The sequence below is a fragment of the Suricata suricatta genome, chromosome 15, assembly GCF_006229205.1.
Source record: "Suricata suricatta isolate VVHF042 chromosome 15, meerkat_22Aug2017_6uvM2_HiC, whole genome shotgun sequence".
Lineage (NCBI taxonomy): Eukaryota > Metazoa > Chordata > Mammalia > Carnivora > Herpestidae > Suricata > Suricata suricatta.
The window spans coordinates 57,136,549-57,153,093 of record NC_043714.1 but is presented as its reverse complement, the minus strand read 5'-3'; positions in this window follow the sequence as shown (position 1 = coordinate 57,153,093).

Here is a 16,545-nt window from a genome sequence, read left to right as displayed (position 1 = left end):
GACCCTCCCCTGTTCACATCATCTCTCTCTATCAAAAATAAATAAAAAACAAAACAAAACCAAAAAAATTTTTTAAAAAGATGACAATTACTTGTATATGTCCCAAAAGCCCTCTTTACAACTTCCCTTGAAGAAGAAACATGTTTTGTGACAAAATCTCAGAGATGGACATTGTTAGCACTTTGACAAATTTAGTGACACATTGACAAAGATACAACTTAAATAAAGCTTTGGCCTTCTTGGCAGACAGAAGAAAAACCCTCTATTTAGACAGTCTTATCAAGAGCAGATCAGCAATCCAGGAAAACTTTGCCTTTTGAACGGAGAGAACAGCAGAATTTTAGCCTTATACTGGTGTACTTTTAAAAATTCTATTTATCTCAACTTTGGTCTGTCCTAAGTACATGTAACAATTACCCATGAAAACTGAGACAGACCAAATTAACTGTTACTTTAAATTATTCGTTGCTACCCACCTGGAGCAGAGATAACAGGAACTTATTTGAACTGTAGCAAACCCAGGTAGAAGCAAACCAACAGACTTAGATTAATTCAAACACTGAATGAGCCCAGGTGAGACACTTTGTTTCCCATAGTTAATTTTGACCTGGAAATTTGGTGCAAAAATCTGACTTCTGTGGTCTTTTGTTTCTTATCACCTAGGGCAGAGGGAGGAGCTGGCCTTGCCCAAGGCCTGAGTCAGTTATGCAGGCCAGCCCTTCCTCATCCAGGTGGTGGGCAGAAAAAGAATAGGGGAAGGGAGGGCAAAGAGGAGAAGCACCTGGGGGGGTTGGGGGACGCAGAGAAGGAGCATTTCCAGTTTAAAATTTTTCAGCTCAGACAGAGGAGCAGACTTTAGGCTTCTTTTGTTTTGTTCTACTAGGCAGAGGAACAGAGTTAGCGTCCCCTTCAGTATGATTTTATCTCAGCCAGACCACTAAGGTCTCCTCCTCTGCAGAGTTCCAACTCGTAATGTTCTCGTGAGGCGGTGTTGCAGACAGACAAAGGGGTACAGGTGCCGCCTTCTAATGAGATCAGTTAGATACCCATCAGGCCTTGTCCCGAAGGAACTTAGGTAACGCTTAGCCATAGCAGTCTCAGCTTTGTGATTTACAATCAGAAACTATTCTGATGCCGTCACAGACTGTATGCCATTCACCACGAATTGCAGATGGGCCCACTCAGACTCTGTAGGCTTTGGGGGAACTTAAGGGTGCCCATCTGTGGAGCCACAGAATCGAACTCGGCAGGCAAGCCAGACCAAGCCACACATTCACACTCACATACACACCAGAGGTTATTACGTTCCCTCCCATACAATTTCCACAGATAAGACCAAAAACAAGGACATTGACAATGACAGCAGGACAAAACATGTACAGAAGTGGGCACAAAATAGGTGTTTACAGGTTTACTAAAGGGCCCACTAACGTCTGGGTGTGGCCCTGGGTTGGAAAGTCATGAGTCCAGACTTCCACTTAATACCCCAGACAAAAGCACATGTGCATTCAAAATTTAGATGATAAACTAGCTTACCTCCAGAGGTTCAGACAGGTGACTCTCACAGATTACTGGCACCATTTTCAGGGTGTCAAGAAAGAAGAGTGCCTCCCCAGCTCCCAAGCCTAGATGTCCTAGGGAGTGCCCTTTGCTCTTAGCCCGAGGGTGGGAGGAGGCAATGAGGCATATCACGCCCAAGTAGGTGCAGAAACATAGTGGGAGGGGAAGCCAAAAGAAACAAAGTTAAGATTAAAGGAGCCCTCTGGGAGCTAGTCAATCCCAGAGAATGTCAGCCAGTCCAGCTAGCAGTGTGTCTGCCCTTCAGGATGGCTTTAGGTTAAAGCCATAGTTCTTTTCTCTTTTCCTGAAACCAGAGAAGTTATTTAACATGTATTCGAGGAGAACCTCGGGGTAAAGAAGGGAAGCATGGGAACCATGGGGAGAGCCTGTTGATACAGAGGGCTCTAATAGTTTTGGTTCCTTGGGCAGTGGTAATTTCTTGGCCGCTAGGATCCTAGGAGTAAGAAAATCTTTTAACCGGGGTGGGGAGGGTGTGGCCATCCAACGTTGAAGGTTGGCCATTTGTTCCTGCAAAAGATAAAGAACTTTCCTTTTTTTTTTTTTACTTTAAGCCCTAATCCATCAGCTCTTTCTCTAACATCCTTGAAATGGTCCAAGACTAAGGTCAAGGGGTAGTCTGAGTCTGTCCCACAGCGTCAGTCCAACCAAACCAAGACAACACAATAAACAAAACTAGGACAAAGAACACACGAACCAGGCCTCCTGGCCAGCGGAGGCAAAACCGAGAGTGAGAGGACAGCCTTATGACCTTACACCACACTGCAGGTTCTCATTGGGCTCTTGGATAATTTCTTGGATCTTATTAAAATTAACAGACTTATTTGAGGCTGCTCGCATGCCTGCCAGCAAGTATTGGATCATCTGATCCCTTCGCCTATGGCCAGTTCCCTGTTGCTGTAATTCCAATTAGGGTCAGCTGCGGGTACGGCCTTTGCCCCAACAGGCATTGTGGGATTGGTAATGTGAATCTGGTCTGGCCTTTGCCCCAACAGGCATTGTGGGATTGGTAATGTGAATCTGGTCTGGCCTTTGCCCCAACAGGCATTGTGGGATTGGTAATGTGAATCTGGTCTGCGTGGTGGTCGGGAGCAGCTGCCTGGATTCGTTCTCTTTCCTCTGAGGCTAAGGTAGAGGTCAGGATTACATGGTCTTGGGAGGGCAAATTACCAAGTAAGGGCATTTTAGGGCCATGGCGGGGTGGGATTGGTTGCCTCCTTTGTTGGGGTGAGGGGAAAACTGGAGCTTCATGATTGGCTGTTTTCAAATGGCGCGGGACATTCCAGGTCTGCAGGGTGGGGGTTGTCAGTGCATGGAATTCTTCTCCGACCCACAGCAAAATGGCCACTCGGTCGCCATCTTAAGGTAACTCTTACAGGGATTATTTTGTAGTACATGCCAAACCTCCTATCATATAATGTATAAATATCTTAGTATGAATCTCTAAAGGGTAACAACGCTCTTTAAAAACATAACTACACGTGGAACAACAAGTCGGCAAAGTAGGAGGACACTAGGCTCATCTCGGCTCACGAACCCAACTCCGTCAACCTTGCCTCAGTTGCAGTGTGGCAGGCCCCTCCCGCAGGACACTAGTGATGAGGAAGCTTAAAGCAGACTAAGGGCAAAGCATAAGATAGCAAATGCCTCCCTGCCACCCCCAAGTGGGATATCTGTGATATTCCTCAGGCATCCTGGCTTGGGAGCAAAGGCTGCCAAAAAACAAATGGTTAACTGATAGAGATCACAGTCCTACAGTACATGGGTCTCTGTCAGTACACAAATATCTCAGTAAATTACAGCAAAAAAAGGCAGTCTTAGCCTAGTCTTCAGAAAGCTGTAGACACAGTTTCCTGGAGCTCCAACATCACCCCTCCATAGCGATATGAGGACAGGGGCAAGAAGGAAATGGGTAAAGTTAAATTTCCTTGTACGGTGCAGCCCATTGAAAAATACTTGGGGCTGACAGAGTAGAGCATTTCTCCAGGAACTCCCTACTGTCTTAATGTGGATGCTTTGCGAGAGGGAAGAGCAACCCTACCTTGACAATAGCTAGGCCTCCAGTATCCTGTGAATCTTCTTTAGCATATGAAAATCTCTTTGACAACTTCCCCTTGACTTTACCTCTTCCAACTCCCTAGTGTATAACCAGTCACTCGTCACAACCTCAGTGCAGCTCTTCTGCCTATGGGTCCTATCCCCATGCTTTAACAAAATCACCTTTTTGCACCAAAGATGTCTTTAAGAAATCTTTCCTGGCTGTCAGCTCCGAATCCCACCGTCACCCCAAACCTCATCACCAGCTCAAACCCCTGTCCACACCACATCTCCTGACCAGGAGAGCTCTACAGGGCCTCGGTTCTGGGGGAGTTGGTGTCAGATCTCATTTTGCAAACAGAACAGAGCACACCTAGTTAATGCTGCCACATTTAGGCCAAGGACCAAACACTGCCCACCGCAGGCCAGAAAAGCCTCTGTAAACGAATGGCCTGAAGGATAGAGCAGCCAAAACACAGCAGCAGAGCCTATACAGCACATACCAGAGACGCTCCCCGAAGCACCAGACCCTGGCGGCTACACGACCTCTTCTTCAAAAGGCTATTACTTTTAGGAGCAGGAGGCATAAAAGGCTTTTCTAGAAAACACACAGAAGAAGGCAGAGACTTAGCAAAATGCCAAGATGGAGAAATGTGCTCCCCATGAGAGAACAAGATAAGGTCACAGTCAGAGATATAAGTGAAATAGATACACGTAACATGACTGATGGAGAATTGAAAGCAACAATCCTAAGGATATTCATTGGGCTTGAGAAAAGAATGGAAGGCAAGTATCCAACTCTTGATTTTGGCTCAGGCCATGATCTCACAGTTTCATGAGTTTGAGCCCCACATCTGGCTCTGTACACTAAGTAGTTGAGCCTGCTTGGGATTCTCGGTCTCCCTCTTTCTGCCACTCCCTCACTCGTGCTTTCTTTGTCTCTGAAAGAAATAAACAAAAAACAGAATCAATCAGAAATAAAGAATGCAATAAATGAGATTGGAAACAGGCTTGATGCAATGAACAGCAGGCTGGAAAAAAACAGAGGAATGAATTAATGACCTAGAAGACAAAGTAATGGAAATTAGTGAAGCTGAACAATTATAGTGAAAGAAAAATTATGCAACATAAGAATAGACCTAAGGAACTCAGTGACTCCATTAAAACATAATAACATTTGAATTATAGGAGACCCAGAAGAAGAAGAGAGAAAATGGGGCAGAAAATTTATCTGAAATGATAGCAGAAAGCATCCCTAATCTAGGGAAAGAAATACCCAAATTCTTGAGTCACAGAGAACTCCCCTTAAGATCAATTAAAGCAGGCGAACACCAATTAAATTTACAAAACATAGTAACAAAGGAAAACCGTAAAAGCAGGAAGACAAAAGAAGGGCTTAACTTATAAGGGCATAACTTATGTTATTTCTGTGGTTATCTGTTGTATTGTTTTCTCTTCCATTTCTCAAAAGAAACTTGGCAGGTCACAAGGGAGTGGCATGATATATTCAATGGGCTGAATGGGAAAAATCTGCAGTAAACAGTACTCTGTCCAGCAAGGCCATCATTCAGAATAGAAGAAGAGACAAACAAAACTAAAGGACTTTGTGAGCCAGCCCTGTAAGAAATATGAAAGGGGACTCTTTTTTTTTTTATGTTTTATTTTATTTTTGATACAGAGAGAGACAGAGCATGAGAGGGGGAGGGGCAGAGAGAGAAGGAGACACAGAACCAGAAGCAGGCTCCAGGCTAGCTGTCAGCACAGAGCCCGACACGGGGCTCGAACCCACGAATGTGAGATCTGACCTTAGCTGAAGTGGGAGGCTTAACCAACTGAGCCACCCAGGCGCCCCAAAAGGGGACTCTTTTAGTGCAAAGGAGAGACCACAAGTGATAAAGACAAGAAAAGATTAGAGAAAATCTCCAGAAACAACAACAAATCAAGTAATAAAATGGCAAAAGAGGGGCGCCTGGGTGGCTCAGTCGGTTAAGCGTCAGGCTTAAGCTCAGGTCATGATCTTGTAGTTTGTGGGTTCGAGCCCCGCATCGGGCTCTGTGCTGACAGCTAGCTCAGAGCCTGGAGCCTGCTTCAGATTCTGTATCCCCCTGTCTCTCTGACCCTCCCCTGCTCCTGCTATCTCTCTCTGTCTCTCAAAAATAAATAAAAAACATTTTAAATAAATAAATGAATGACAAAAAAAAAAGTATCAATAATTATGTTGAATGTAAGTGGACTAAATACTCCAATCAAAAGACATAGGGTGTCAGAATGGATGAGAAAAAAAAAATAAGACTCATCCATATGCTATCTATAAGAGACTCACTTTAGACCTAAAGACATCTGCAGATTGAAAGTGAGGGAGTAGAGAAACATTTATCATGCAAATGGACATAAAAAGAAAGTTGGAGTAGCAACACTTACATTGGACAAACCAGATTTTTTAACCTTGTTTTTATCCTGCTTTGGTATTAGGGTAGTACTGGCCTCATGGAATTATTTGGAATGTGTTCTCTCTATTCCATTATTTGTAAGATTTTGATAAAGATTACCATTAGTTAAATGTTTACTAGAATTCACCAATGCACCCAGGTAGTCATGGCTGTTCTTTGCTGGGAGATTTTTGGTTTCTAACACAGCTTTCATTCTTGTTCTTGATCTAAGACAATTCCCTACCTCTTGGATTCAAGATTCATGATTCAATCTTGACAACATGTATTTTTAGGAATTATCTGGGGTTTTGTTTTCTAAGTTGTCTGATTAGTTATTACTTAATTGTTTACGGAGATGTTCTCACACTATGTTATTTCTGTGGTCATCTGTTGTATTGTTTTCTCTTCCATTTCTCATTTTGGTTTTTGAGTCTTCTCTCTTCTTGGTTAAGGTAGGTAAAGCATTACCAATTTTTTTTATTGATTTTTTTTGGTGATGATTTTCAATATTATGTTATTGTTTATTCTGATTTTTCTTTATTGTTCTTTTCTTCTAGCAAATTTCAGCAAAGTTCCTTCCTTTTCTAGTTCCTTGTGGTGTAATGTTGTTTATGTGAAATTTTTATCTTAATACAAGCATTTATAGCATAAATTTCTAACATTTGCTTTTGCTGCATCCCATAGGTTTGGGAATATTGTGTTTTCCTTTTCTTTTATTTTGAGGTATTTTTTTGATTTGCCATTTTATTTCTTATCTGGCTCATTGCTGGTGCAATAGTGTACTGTTGAATATTTACAAATTAATTTTTAATATTTTAAATATTTAATGTAATATTTAATATTTACATTGTTGATTTTTTCCAGCTTTGTTTTATTATTAATCTCTAGTTTTATACAATTATGGTTGGAAAATACAATTGGTATGATTTCAGTCTTCTCAAATTTGTGATATCTATTATTTCTCTTTGCATGTGATTTAGCCAGAGGATTCTTCTTTGCATACATAAAGAAAATGTGTATTCTATTTTTCTTGGATAAAATGTTTTATATGTATCTTTTAGAACCATGTATTCTGAAGTATGCTTCAAGTAAAAAATGTTCCTATTGAAAAAAATTACTTTTTTTTAAATTTTTTTAATGTTTTATTTATTTTTGATACAGAGAGAGATAGAGCATAAGAGGGGAAGGGGCAGAGAGGGAAGGAGACACAGAACCAGAAGCAGGCTCCAGGCTCTGAGCTAGCTGTCAGCACAGAGCCTGACGCAGGGCTTGAACCCACAAACGTGAGATCTGACCTGAGCCAAAGTCGGAGGCTTAACCGACTGAGCTACCCAGGAGCCCCTTGAAAAAAATTACTTTAACTGAGGGTACTCATTTAAAATAAAACTCATTTAAAATATCTGAGGAGAGGTGGGTGGGGTGATAAGTGAAACAGGTGAAGGAGATTGAGAGTACACTCATCATGGTGAGCAATTAATGATGATGTTTGGAATTGTTGAAACACTCTATTGTACACCTGAAACTAATTCAACACTGTATGTTAACTATACTGAAATTAAAATAAAAACTTAATAAAAACGTGTTTTTAATTTTTTAAAAAGTAAATGGACAGAAAAAACAGTCACCATACAAATAGTAACCATAAGAAGAGTGGAGTGGAATCAACTGCAGATAAAACAGAATGCAAGACAAAGATCATTATCAATGATAAAGACATTTTATAATGATAAAGGAATTTGTTAGGAAGTGATAATATTCCTAAATATGTGTAAACCTAATAACAGAGTTTTAAAATCTATTAATTAGGGGTGCCTGGGTTAATTAAAATATATTAATTAGGCCCACAGTCTGTCGGTTCAAGCCGTGCATCAGGCTCTGTGTTGACAGCGTCTCCCTCTCTCTCTGCCCCTCCCCACTCACTCTATCTCTCCCTCAAATAAAAAAATAGGGGTGGGGGAAAAAGAATAAAGACATTAAAAAATTTAATATATTAATTAATAATTGATAGAAATAAAGGGAGAGATATCATTTCCATAATTATAGCTTGAGAATTCTACATGCCTTTGTTAGAAATTGATAGAACAACTAGACCAAAAAAATCAGTAAAGACATAAAGCATCGGAACATTTAAAAAATAAAATAAAAAATAAAAATATAACCACAATAACACTTCATATCTAAAATAAATAATTCTTTACCATCATCCTTTTGAACCTGGCCTTCCATGAGCTAGTGGACAAAGAGTTTGCCCAGTTTTAAATGTATTTTTTTTAATGTTTTTATTTTTAAGAAGGAGAGCATGCGCTGGGGAGGTGCAGAGATGAAGGGAGACAGAGGGTCTGAAGTTGGCTCTGCTGACAGCAGAGAGCCCAATGGGGGGCCCAGACTCATGAACCGTGAAATCATAACCTGAGCTGAAGTCAGAACCTCAATTGACTGAGCCCTGAGATTTCCCAGTTTTAAAATTTTTGTTCGGCAACTTAAAATCCTATGAGTGGTTGTAGTAAAACTTTAACAAATTAAATCCAACTGATTCCAGACAAGAAGGATAGTGTGTAAGAAAAGAGTTTTCTATCAGATGCACCTTTGCCAATAAAGAATAATTAATTCTGGACCAATGAGAGAAACAGCTCTTGTTACCTATACTCAATAAAATTCTAAAGAGGAAAAGGTGCTAGTGAGAAAACTCTATCCCAGGAATAACCCATGATTGCTACACCTTCATAATTCTACACTATGTGCAGAGATTTCCCATATGGACTTGACATGGCCAAAGAAAATGCTATTTGGTTTTGGAGATAGTATCTTGGGGAGAAACATAATAGAGCTTTCTGGAGCTCAACAAAATCATGATCTACTAACAATTTCAGATAACATGAAATGCTGCCTTCGAGGGAAAAGCATGAAGTATTCCCAGTGAACTTAAGCTCTAAGTAGGAAACTGCCAAATCTTGGGATGAAACATGTACATTTATTTCTTCACCATGAAGCTGGTGACTGGGAAAGCTAAAGGATGATCCTGGAGAAACTGGTCATGACTTTTGATCAACAGGTCCTGATTTTCCCCCTCATAATTTTTTAATTTTTTTAAATGTTTTTATTTATTTTTGATACAGAGAGAGACAGAGCATGAGAGGGGGCGGGGCAGAGAGGGAAGGAGACACAGAACCAGAAGCAGGCTTCAGGCTCTGAGCTAGCTGTCAGCACAGAGCCTGACGCAGGGCTCGAACCCACAAACATGAGATCTGACCTGAGCCGAAGTCAGAGGCTTAACCGACTGAGCCACCCAGGTGCCCCATCTCCCTCATAATTTAAAAAGAATGTATGACAAAGACTTGGCAGAACTGTAATACCCAAGATTTCTTTATCATCCAGAAACCGCCAGGGAGACGGAGTCACCCATGCAAAAGCAAAGGGTTTTATTAAGGACTTAGGCTCGCTGGGGCCTAAACTCAGGCTCACAGCCTTTACCAGTGCAGTGGATCCATGCTGAGAGCCCCGAACAAAGGTGGGGTAGGGCTTTTATGAGTTTGGAAAGGGGGAGTTACAGGAAATTGTGACATAGGTACAGTGATCCAATCATTATTATACAATATTGACAGCAGGTTTATCCAATTACAACATTTAGAGTGTTAACCAATTACAGAGTAGACCCAGGACCCAGGACCCTCATGTAGGGTGTAACTAGCCTTAAGCAATAAGTGATTACCTATAGCTTCTATTTCTAGGCCTGCCCTTAGAAATGTTAAGGGTATTACAAGAGTGGTCCCTTCTGCCTTGGGCAATGTGTGCCCTTCTATTGTCTACTGATTAGAGTCAGTTTGGTTCAGACCTGCGACCTTACAGAACATATTTGGTGGGAGACTTATCTGCATGTCCAAAAAAATAATGAGGGAAGAGGGTGTTTGAAAGTGAAGTTTATAGGTGACAAAATTCTTTCAATGAAATTATAAAACAGTACTTTATGAAAGACAACCAAATGATGTAACATATAAGACTGAGCTATTTGCAGACATTCATTTTTATATCCCTTGTATCTTATAAAGAAAGCACTTGAACCAGATATGTGTTTGTATCCGTGAGGATTAGATGCAGCTGCAAATAACAGAAAAAACAAAAATATCAAGACATGACTTTATTTCTAGGTTATAAGAAAGACGTCTGAAGATGGACACTTGAGAGGTCACATGAGAGCTCTGTAAAGTTACGATGGGTCCAAACATGTCCTTCTCACTACTCTACTATCCTTAGCATAACCCTTGGTCTCATGGTCCAAGATGACTGTGCAGCACCAGCGATCACTCCCACATTCCAAGTAGCAAGATGGAGGAAAAAGAAGTCTGGGCTGCTTTTTTTTTTTTTTTAAGAAATCTTTTGGGGCACCTGGCTCAGTCAGTTAAGCGGCCAACTTTGGTTTAGGTCATGATATCATCGTTCATAGGTTCAAGCCCCACATCGAGCTCAGAGCCTGAAGCCTGCTTCTGATTCGGTGTCTCCCTCTCTCTCTGACCCTACCCCACTCACACTCTGTGTCTTTCTCTCTCAAAATAAATAAATGTTAAAAAAATTTTTAATAAAAATCTTTTAAGAACACTCACATATCACTGTGTAGAACAGACTCACTTGGCCACACCTATATGCAAGGGAGGTTGGGAAATGTAATGTTTTACCTGAGGCCATGTTCCAAAGTAAAGGAAAAGGGAAAGATTTGGGGAAGTAGTTCTCAGTTTTTATCATGGAACTCAATCTAGATCTTTATACTATATCAATAGGAAGGAGAAAAGTATGAGATGCAACTGTAATTAATATTAAAATAGTAACTATGATCCTTTAGATCGCCTTGGGCAATGAACACCACGCCCATGAGGCTTAATTATACAGATAAGAAAATTGAGTTTCAGAGAAGTTGAGCAACTTGGTGAAGGTCACACAGCTAAATGGAAAAGCCATGAAATTGTAAGAATGCAGATTTGATTCGGGTTTCCCCTCTGACCTTGAAGGCCCCCTAACACCATTAACATTTCTGGGGGCGGGCCTAAAGATGGAGGTTAAGACTAGTCACGCCCTACATGAAGGTCCTAGTCACACCCTACGTGAGGGTCCTGGGCCCACTCTGTGATTGGTCAATACTCTAAATGTTGTGATTGGGTCCCAAAAGTAACAAGTACCCTGGGCAGTGTGAATGGTTAAACCTGCTGTCAATAATATTGTATAATAATAATTGGATCACTGTACCTATGTCACAATTTCCTGTAACTCCCCCTTCCCAAACTCATAAAAGTCCTACCCCATCTTTGTTCGGGGCTCTCTGGCTCTCTCCATTCCACCAGCTTGGAGTGAGCAGAGGCCCGGGTTCAAACCTGCAATAAACGACCCTTGCTTTTTGGCTTTGACTCTGGACTCTGGTGGTTCATTTCTGGGGGACTCCCGAATTCTGGGCATTACAAAATAAACTGGTTCCAAAGTCTGTTTTGTAAAAAAAAAAAAAAAAATCTTTGCTCCTTGATATGGTTCACATACCAGCAGCCTCAGAATTACCTGGAATCTTGCCCACCTGCCCACCCCCCCACACACAAAAAAAGCAAACAAACAAAAAATAGAATTTTGGACCCCACCCTAAACTGCCAATTGCAAATCTGCAATTTAACAAGTTCCCAAGCTATAAATCTATTAAAGTTAAACGAGCATCACTCCCTTCCATTCTGCCATAAATATACCAGAACTCACTGATAATAAAGTTCGCCTGATTTAGTCTTTAGGGAAAGAATTTCAGTTGGTTATTTTTCGGTGTGAGTTTATATAATAATGTTAATTCCTCACATAGGATAAGAGAGAGGGGAATAATTTCCAAATAGCATGGAAATTCTATTAAGTCAAGTATGATCCCTTTCCCCAGCACATTAACTTTCTGCCCCCATCAAGTTAATGCAAAGCAAGTAACACAGCTGAGCACCTCACCACAGAAAGCACGGGACTGTACATCATGCCCAATCACTTCAGGTCAGTTCTTGGCTCAGTTTAGCCACATGCTGTGTCTCTAAAGTGCTTGCTCCTGGAGTTTCCCTGATCTCAGTGCATTTTCTCCTTGCCTCCTACCTCAGCAGCTTCTGCCTCCCCTTACACCTCTTCCATCAAGCCACTTTCCCCTTCTTTTTAGGAAAAGTACTCTATTTACTATATATTCATCTTTGATGAATGGTAACTTAATATGCCTTTTTTAAGTTTGCAAGGATTTTTCATTAAGATGTTAACATTTTTGTTTGTTGTATAGGATTTAAGAGACCTCCCCAACTTATTTTCTTCCAATTTGCCCTACTATTTTTAGGAAGCAGTTTTGCAGAATGAAAGGAACAAAGTATATCGTGTGACAACAACAAAAATGCCTGCATTCTGCAATGGTTAGACGGGTTCCAGGAAACATTATCCATCTGCTTTTGGATAAACACCTATTATTCGCAAAGGTGTGGCACAATGCACAGAAGAGATGACGGGCTTTTGAAGACAGAAGAAATGCATCAAAATAGTGACTGACAAAAACTCCCAACTAAAGATTTAAAACTGCTCTCAACATTCAAATGCAGGTTAGTATGATGAAGGTTTCTGAGAAAAGTCCAAGTGATTAACATAGACCCTGATCAGCCTCTGCTTCGGCAGCTTCCCCCTCAGTTCTGGACACTCACAGTCCCACCTGGCCCACAGACCTCCAACATCCCTGGGCCTGCTCTGGCCTCTGGTGGTTTTTCTTTGCTGACACCTACGTGCCTGACCATTTTGTTCACCTGGACAGAGAGATCTGCAGCCCCTCTTCAGAGTACAATACTGACTCACTCACACCCACCTGCCCAAAGCATGTGATGGTGAGTGAAATCTGCCATTTCTAGGGCTCATGAAGCTCCTCTCATACACACCCTATTGCCCAGGCATTTACTTAATATCTAAGCATATTAAGATTGATATATTCATGTTTTGCCCTCAACCTCTTTTGACTATGATTGTTGTCCTTAAAATGCATTCCCTTTTTTATCAAAATCATAGTCTCTATTTTTTAATTTTTTTAGTTTATTTATTTTGAGAGATAAAGAGAGAGCGCACACAAGTGGGGAAAGGGTAGAGAGGAGAGATAGAATCCCAAGCAGGCTCAGATTCACAAACCAAGTGATCATGACCTGAGCCAAGATCAAGAGTCAGACACTTAACCAACTGTGCCACCCAGGTGTCTGTACAGTCCCTTTTAAAGATAAAAAGGATATTGTTGACATCAGAAGAAAAGCCAGGATATACAATTGTTTTCCCAGTTACTTTCTGTCCATTTCTTTGCTTAGCCCAGAATCTTAAAAAGGCTATTCACTCTTTCTAGGTTTTCTTTAATAAAGATTGTTTCATGCAACAAACATTTTATACTTTGATTTTTCTTTATTTAAATAAAATTTTTAAAATTTATGGTGCCACATGCTCAATACTCACACGTTACTAACATTGAAATACTCCTGAACATCTATCCATTTGCCTTATTTCTCTCCTAAGCTAATGCCTCCTACGTACCATATATGATCCTACGTACCTTTTTTTTTTTTAAATAAGATAAGTCTCCTTTTAAAATTTGGCAATTCATAGGAGTAAGTCTACAAAACTGTGTGTAAATCTTAAATAATTCTGTCAGTTGGTCATTTTCCTCTGTAACCATTTTTGTTTCACATGAAGTCTGCATGCATGTGTGTGTGCATGTCATTGTGAAGTAAGACAGCAAGAATACAGCTGCTTTCATAAACATACTCAGGGCAGTGGCAGCCTCCCGTTCTTCAGACAGTGATTGTCCAAAATCACACAAATCATCAACTGTGTAATCAGAAAAGGAAAACAGAATATTGTCAACCACAGGAAGATTAAAGCTGATTTAAATCAGTCCTGTCATGGTTTCATTCAAACAAATCCACAGTTCTTAAAATTAACATGCAGAATCATCAAATAAGTATTTCCAGGTAAAGGAGATATTGACTGCAGCTAACTTCTGTAACAAGAAAAATTAACTTGACATTTTGGATACAAGGAGATGTTGATAGCATGGGACTTTAAGCCCAAACAGAACATAAACCTTGTTCAGAGGAATCAAATTCAGCAGATTTAGGCAACTAGAGCTATATGTGAGGAAACTATATAAAAATCCATGAAAGGGAAGGTGGGCTTGGGTAGAGATCTAATGGTTAGGAATAAAAATGGCTCACAAGGAAAGAAGTGATATCACCTTGGGAATTCATCCTGGAGGGAGAGTAGGAGTGAAAGGAGAGAGAGAAGGACGGGAGAGAGAGATTTTCAAATACGGATTACAAAATGGACATAGGGTATAGTTAAGAGGGACATTTAGAGTATCCAGTTATTTTCAATGTTCTTAAAACTTGAGTTCTGATAAATATTTGCCATACCTTGCTATTTCATTGCTCAGAAAGTAGAAGGAACAAGAATAATAGCCACAATTTACTGAGTAATAACTCAGTTGCAAGCATTATGCTACATACTTTGTATATATGATCTTATTTAATTCTTTCAACAAACCTGAAAATTATTAGCCCCATATAGGCAGTAACTAGCTGGTAGGGCCATTTTGTAAAGCCCTCAAATTTGGGGCAGGGAGGGGATTTATTTTACAGCAATAACACTACTTTAAGTAATACCAAAGATCAGGGTAGACTCTGAGGAAGTAACTGTGGAACTAAAATATGGAAAATCAAGAGACTAAGGGCATGGTCTTATGGTCTGTGAATTTGAGCCCCATGTCTGGCTCTGTGCTGACAGCACTGAGCCTGCTTGGGATTCTATCTCCCTCTCTGTCTCTTCCCCCTCTTCACACTAAACATTAAAAAAAAAAAAAAAGATTAAAGGGGTGCTTGTATGGCCCAGTTGGTTAAGTATCAATCAGACTCTTGGTTTGAGCTCAGGTCACGATCTCATGGTTCGTGAATTTGAGCCCCGCACCAGGCTCTATGCTGATAACTCAGAGCCTAGAGCCTGCTTTGGATTCTATCTCCATATTTCTGTCCACCCCCACCCCCAACCTCATGCTTGCTTGCTCTCTCTCTCTTAAATATAAGCAAATATTAAAAAGTTTTAAGAACAAGATTTAAAAAAAAATAATTAGACTAAGGGAAGGGGTTAGAAATGCAAGACTGTACTAAGCACAAGGAACAGCCAATGCAAAAATCTTGAGGCAGAAGTACTCATAGTGCATTTGATGATTTTAAAAGTAGAGTGACTGGAGCACAGTGCAGGGGGTTAGGGTGGTGCAGAAGAGGAAGCTGGAGCAGGAGACAGGGTCTACATCAAGGATTCTGGGTAACAGCTTAAAAGCTATGAAATAATTAAAGGGGAGGGGAGTGATCACACATGTGTTTTGCAAAGGTTCTTTTGAATGCATTGCAGGGAACTAATTGAAGAAGAACAAGAGTGGACGCAGAGAGATCTGTTAAAGAAGCCAATGAGAGAATAGAAACTCGATGGTGAGCTGGACAACAAATAAAAATGAAACAAAACTAACATTCACATCACCTTCCTCCATCTGCTGTGTCAGTGTATGGCTCCCTAGTCTAGACCGTATAATCCTTGCAAGTAAGTCCCAAACCAGAGGAATCATCTTTACGCTCCCTCCCTCTACCACAACCCCATAAGAAATCAGTTACCATTTCCTATCGGTTTTATTTCCTTTAAAACACACACACACACACACACACACACACACACACACACACACTACACTTGGTCATTTACTCTAGTCCTCTCCAATATGCCTGGATGACCTTTCTAAAATGCAGAATCCTCCATCAGTGTGCAGACACATGACTTTCTTTTTTTCCTCTGTCCCTAGCTTGTTCTCTACTGCCACAGGACTTTTGTACACGCTGTTCTCTCTTCCTGGGATTCAACCTCCACATCCCAGCTGCAAAATTCCTTAAGAAAGACCTTCTCTTCCAACTGCCCTACTTTTTGGTCTCCTTGTACATTTGGCTTTTTTTGTGCCACAAGCCTGTCCAAAAATTCAAAAATCCCTCCCTAGCTATTCTGAAAGCTTCATGGAGGCAGGTTCTATCTCTGTTGTATTCATCACTATGTCCCCGACCCCAACTATCACAATATATGGTTCAGGGAAGACCATCTAGGTTGACTGAATAAACCGCTAGATTTTATGGAGTTTGTTTAAGCTACCTTCGTCACTACAGAACCATTAAAATGAGTTTGTGTCGTGGCAACAACGACAGCTCTTCCCTCTAAAGCTAGCACAAGGATAACGATTAAGTCACTTCACTGGCAAGCACTACGCGTGCGCTGTCTGCCGGGTCCTCTAAGCTTGAAGACGCTTTGGCCAAAAATCACCTTGACGCATGCTCAGTTCGGGGCTGCACAACTAGAGGGCGGGGTCCAAAGAAAAGGAAATGATCACTGCGCCTGCGTCCCCTCCTTCGGGGTCCAAGGCTGGCTGCGCAGGCGCATATGTACCATTTTGACCGTAAAC